General features: G+C 49.2%; 1 pseudogene; it reads left to right on the forward strand.

Annotated features, from left to right (window-relative positions):
• Positions 1-6,066, forward strand: part of LOC123344864 — a 136,714-nt pseudogene that overhangs the window by 100,123 nt on the left and 30,525 nt on the right.

A 6,066-nucleotide genomic window follows, 5' to 3' on the forward strand; every position in this document is an offset into this window, starting at 1 on the left:
CAACAGAAGAACCAATGAACAGATACTTGACACTTTCAGCTGAGGCAGGAGGGTGAGTAGCTAAGACCTGGGGAATCCATTGGGAGACCCTGATTCTATTCCCCATTTTGATTTCAGTGACTTTGTGCAACTTCTGTTAACTTATTAGCAAAATGGGCTGCAAAGGCGTCCAATACGAGGTTACCTTCTAGGGCTGGGAATACGAAGTCATGGTCAGTCATAAGGGCTGGGAGGTGCCTGCACACACAAACAACACACAGTAGAAGTGAGATGATTTGTACACATGGCCTCTAGCTTTTCTCTCTTCCCCAGCCCTTGTTTTTGTCCTTGTTGTTGGAGAGCATCCCCACTCTCCCATTTGGGAACTGTCTCATTGGCACAGTCAGCTGCAAGTGACGTGGGATGAGGGATTCATGTCTCCAGCCTCCACCTCAGCCCCTGGAGGCCACTTCTGTTGGCCAAACATAACTGCATGTTGCATGTGTCTGACTGATGACTGCAATTCCCAGGCAATATGTTCACCAGCAACAAAACCCAGCAGCAGTGAGATCCTCTGCCTGAGCCCCTGAACCAGAGCTGACAGCATCTGGACACCATGAAGCAGCAAGTAACCAGTTTGTCTTGCATAAGAGTAACAAAAATGTGTCTCATCACCATGGGAGTCAGGATCTGTAACAATATTGTATCTGGTTGCTCTTGAAGTGACCAGCTGCTTTCCCAGCAGCATCTCCCTCCAGTATGTCTTTCCCATCTCAGTTGCAGCTTCTTTTCTAGTTCCAGAAGGCCACTCCCCAGATTCTCTATTGAATCTGGTCTCAGATCCACTCTGCCGCAACAGAGTCCTGGCTGCAGCGCCCAGCCACAGGAAACAGCAGCAGAATGAAGGCGTGTGACTGATGGCTACAGATCTCCAGCCATGCGTTCTCCAGCAAAACAAGGAGCAGTGCCAGCCTTGCCCTTAAGGAAAATAATTTCAGCTCACACCATCCAGCTGCAAGAACATACAAATGCCACAGTATAATGCATTAAATAGCTGCAACATTGTATCCAGCTTTATGGCAGCCCCTGTAACAAGCCACATCCCTGGCAAACACTCCTTTCTTACCACAGCTGTATTTCCATTTCTGGTCCCAAGTGGCTGATCCCCAGACTCTCCCATGCCCCCTCTCTCTGTCTCCAGATCCCCTCCTGCAGCCAGACAGGAGAAGTGGCCTAAGAGCCTTGGGGACAGGAGATCTCTGGTTAGCTCATCCCCTGTACAGCGCAGGAGCCCCAGTGCTCCAACACAATAGGCACTGATCAGCCTAGGGACTCAGTTGCAGAAAACCACAGCAGGGGGATTGCTCAACTCTGCGACTCAGCGAAGCCACCAGGACATGTCTGAGCAAGTGTGTTATAGGCACATGGGCTAAGGCTATTAAACGGGGGATGGTGGCATCATGCTTTTGCCTTTCTCCTCCCCCATCTATGCTGGAAGCAACAAAAATGCTGATAAGACAAAAACTTCAACTGAGGAGACTGGTCCAGGCTTAAAGGTGAAACCTGTGTATTGAGACCTGTAACATCCAGTGGGGTGAGAAAATTGCTTGAGCTAAATATTGCCTAGTGTAATGAGGTTTAGGATTTAGATCATATGTTTATCTTTTCTTTTCCTTGCTAACTGTCTCTGACCTTTTATGCCGACCACTTCTAATCAGTTCAAGTCTATCTTTCTGCAGTTAATAAACCTTTTTGTTTTATATTTTACCTACAACCGTGTGCTTTGGTTGAAGTGCTCGGGAAATCTCAGCTCAGGTACAAAGGCTGGAGCACGTCTTCTCCACACTGAGGGAGGGGCAGACTGGGCAATAAACGTACATTGGGGTGCAAGGCTGGGGAGCTGGGGGATATTTCCTGGTGCTTTTCTCTGTGTGATTTGTGAGTGGCTCTGGGAGCATTCAGGGAATCCAGCTGGGTGTGGGGCTCCACCTACTGCTGTGCTGAGTGATAACAGCTCTCAATGGGATTTACTGCTTCAAAGTATTGTGAGAGACAGCCCAGGCTGGAGACGTAAGGGGCCACAGTGGCACCCCGGATCCAGTTTGTACCCCGGGGATCCTGTCACAAGGAGAGCACTGTGTCTGCTGACCAATCAGAACTTAGAACTAATAACTAACGTGGTTTGGTCCCTGTTTGATTTGTACCTGAAACAGATGAGTTGGGCTTTAACCTTCAACCTTACAGCAATAAAGACACTCACTTCACCATAAACTCCAGTGGAGCAGGACAAAGGCTGTTTATTACTGAAGTAATTAAAAGGGGAGTTTCCATTTGGAGTATGAGATGAAAAATATAATGGTTTTTCGCCTTCCTGGAGGTTTTTTGCCTTCCTTGGAGGTTTTTCGCCTTCCTCCGAAGCATGGGGCAGGGGTCGCTTGCTAAAGGAGTGGATCGGCTTATGTGGCCTGCATCTTGCAGGAGGTCAGACTAGATGATCATAATGGTCCCTTCTGATCTTGAATTCTATGATTCTATGATTATGACGGTATTAGACAGGGCCGAATTAACTTTTTGTGGGCCCGGCGCTCAACATATTTATGGGGTCCCCTGGGGAATGAAGGGGCCGGGGAAAGAGCACAGCAGGCAGGGTGGATTTGATTTAAATCACTCATCAGGAAGACTCGATTTAATCATGATTTTCTACATAAAAGTGCATTCTTGTTCGTTGTTATAACCTTAATACATTTCTTCACAATGCAGAGAGAGTGTAGGTTTCATTTTTGGAAGGTACACACTATAAATCACTGTTTTTAACAGTGATTTATTTTGAAAACTTTTCATATGAGTTTTACAGCTGTATCAGAAAACGAATGATTGTTTGGTTATTTCATTTACCAAAGGTAATTGAAGCAGATATTTATGAAGTCACTGGGAGGTGAACTATCGCCAATTCAACAGGTTAATCATTAATATTTGGAGGATTTTCTTGCCAGGCTGTATTAGGAGGAAAACATCACCAAACAGACATTTACATTGCTTTATTTAATTAAAAACAACATTAAGTATTCTGGATTTTTTCTTCAACAGCAAACATATAATATTTTAACAAAAAAAGCATATGTCCCTCACTTCTCACATTTATCTCCAGACTCCTCTTTGTCCAGATCTATTCCGCCCTCAACAATCTTTTATTCATTGAACTTTTTGAAACTTTGCACTTTTAGATAGAGGTACAAAGGGATTGACTCTATGTACACAAATTTGCAGCGGGACAGTAGAGGCGAGGTCTGTTATTTCTCACCTCTATGTATTAATTAATTTATTTAAAATATTTTTGCTGTTAACAAGCATGTTACCTCTGGGGAGACAAAGTCACAGTTTGAGAACTGCAAAACTAAGCAGCTCTGATGGTACCTTCTAGACTGAGCACTGAGTCCCAGTGAGTAGATAGAAACATTAACCTAAATAATCTATACAGAAGCCTGTGGATCCCCATAATATTGAGTCTCTAATCCATGAACTATTGGAACTCATTAACAAAACTTTTCTTAAACGTTACATGAATATATTGTGTCATACTATAGAATTAAAATTTATAATCCCTGTTCCATGATAAGATACCTTTGAGCTATAATGTATCTTAATTAAAACTATCTCTAGATAGATTTTGTCCTCAAAAAGCATTTTATCAAAAAAATCCAATTTAAATAAAAGAAAATCAAATTTTTAATTTTTTTTAATAATTGATTTTTATCCACCCTGACAGCAGGGCATGGTGGGAGGGAAGAATTGATCCCCAGCTGGAGCGAGGCAGGGGCCAGGGGCAAGATGCGCACAGTGGGGCATGGGGTGGAGGATTAGTCCCTGCTGCCTGGAGCAAGACAGAGGATGGGGGCAAAAGCACAGTGGGGCAGGACCTTGGATTGGTCCCTGGAGAGAGGGAGGTGCCAGGGGTAAACTGCAAACACAGCAGGGCTGGGGAGGGGGTAAACAGGATCCCCGCTGCCCATATAGAGCAGGTCTCCCTTCTCCCTGGTCCCAGACCCCCCTTCCTCTGCTGCAGAGCAGCTGAGCAGCAGGCAGGGACTCTGTCCCCTCCACTCCACTCCTTGTGGCTGGTTGACAGTCCCTGGCTTCGGGCTTCCCAACCCCAGGGGATCCCAAAGCGGCACCATCCATCACCCACAGCCTGGAGGAGAAGCACAGCAGTAGCTGAGGGCTCCTCTCTGCCCCTCCTCCCCCAGGCTACTTCCCAGTGACAGGGCGAGATGGGAGATGAAAGAAGCCCTCAGCTGCAGGGGCGGCTTTAGGCATTTTGCCGCCCCAAGCACGGCAGGCAGCCTGCCTTCAGCGGCTTGCCTGCAGAGGGTCCGCTAGTCTCGCGGCTTCGGCAGACCTCCTGCCGGCGTGGGACCAGCCGCAGGACCAGCAGACCCTCCACAGGCAAGCCACCGAAGGCAGCCTGCCTGCTGCCCTCATGGTGACCGGCAGAGCGCCCCCCGTGGCTTGCCACCCCAAGCACGCACTTGGCATGCTGGGGCCTGGAGCCGCCCCTGCTCAGCTGGCCAGCTGAAAGGAGGAGCAGCTGTGGGTGGGGTGGGGGGGAGGAGGAGAAGCCCAGGGTCCCAGTTGTCAGGGAAGGGGCTGGAAAGGCTGGGAGGCAGCAGAAGTGGAGCGCTGGCCAAGGGGGCCTTGCTGTGTGGGGGCCCAATGCCATTATACATCCAGTACTGCTCCTACAAGATTGGGCCCCACAGGCAAGAGAGGCTTTCCTCTGTCTGCCTTCTCCTTTGAGGATCCTTCTGGGGTTTACACATGAAGTAGGTGTTTGGACACCTACAGTTAGGCAGCAGCAGTGCTCACACTCAGCAACAGAAAAATTTAGGAACCTTGGGAAATTTAACCATAGAAATGTTGACGCTGAGTGAGCTCAGGCGTCTGCAGAGTTAGAGGCTGCCAGGCAGAGGTTTTCTGGATTTCAGTGGGGTGTGAAGAGTTGGGGCCAGAGTGAGGCCTTAGGGGAAGGGGTGGAGTGGGGGCAGAGTGGGGGTTGAGCACCCCAAGGGAAATTCGAAAGCTGGCGCCTCTGGACATTGTTATTGGAGTGTCCACTAAGCAGTCTGGGGATTCTCATGGGCACAGCCAGCTGCACGTGACATGGGCTGAGGGATCCATCTCTCCAGCCGCCACCTCAAAACTCCTGGTGGCCACTTCTGTGGGCCAAAAATAACTGCATGTCACATGTGTCTGACTAATGCCTGCAATTCCCAGGCAATACGTTCACCAGTGAAAAACCCAGCAACAGTGAGATCCTCTGCCTGAGCCCATCTACCGTACTTGACAGACTATGGCTGCAAAGAAGCAGCAAGTCTTGTCAGAAGCAAGTTTACAACCATGTGAGCCGTTTCCCATACAGAACAGTAACATAAACTAGCTGCAAAATTGTATCCAGCTGTACAGTAGCCCATTTAACCAGCCACATCCCTGGAAGCTCTCCTTTCTCACCACAGCTGATTTCCATTTCTGGTCCCATGTGGCAGCTCCCCAGACACTCCCAGACCCCCTCTGTCTGTCTCCAGATCCCCTCCTGCAGCCAGGCTGGACAAGTGGCCTGAGAGCCTTGGGGACAGGAGATCTCTGGTTAGCCCATCCCCTGTACAGCGCAGGAGCCCCAGCGCCAGCTCCCCTCACACCCGCTGCCATCTACAGAGAGCCAGGAGTCCCTGAGAGCTGGGGAGACTGTGCAGGGAAACAGAAGCAGGAGCCGCCAGGCTAAGAACAGGGGTGACGGCTGCTCTCTTGGCCAGCGCACCCAGCACTGAACCAGGGACCCCTAGAGCTAAAAGCACAGGCTGCCCCAGCTCATGCTAAATATTCAACCCTTTGTCACTGTACCAGCTCCACACACACCCCAGTGGGTTACACAAGCACCAGAGAGACATGGGTCTTAAGGAGGCTGAAGGCCAGGGTAGGGAACAGGCAGTAGGAGTCAGCAGCTGTGATTCTCACCCACCTTCCCAGGCTGCCCCATCAGATCCTTATGTCAGGCAGTGAAACCCCCAAGTCCATAGTTACCCTTTTTGACCT

Source organism: Mauremys mutica, chromosome 12 (genome assembly GCF_020497125.1).
Source record: "Mauremys mutica isolate MM-2020 ecotype Southern chromosome 12, ASM2049712v1, whole genome shotgun sequence".
NCBI lineage: Eukaryota > Metazoa > Chordata > Testudines > Geoemydidae > Mauremys > Mauremys mutica.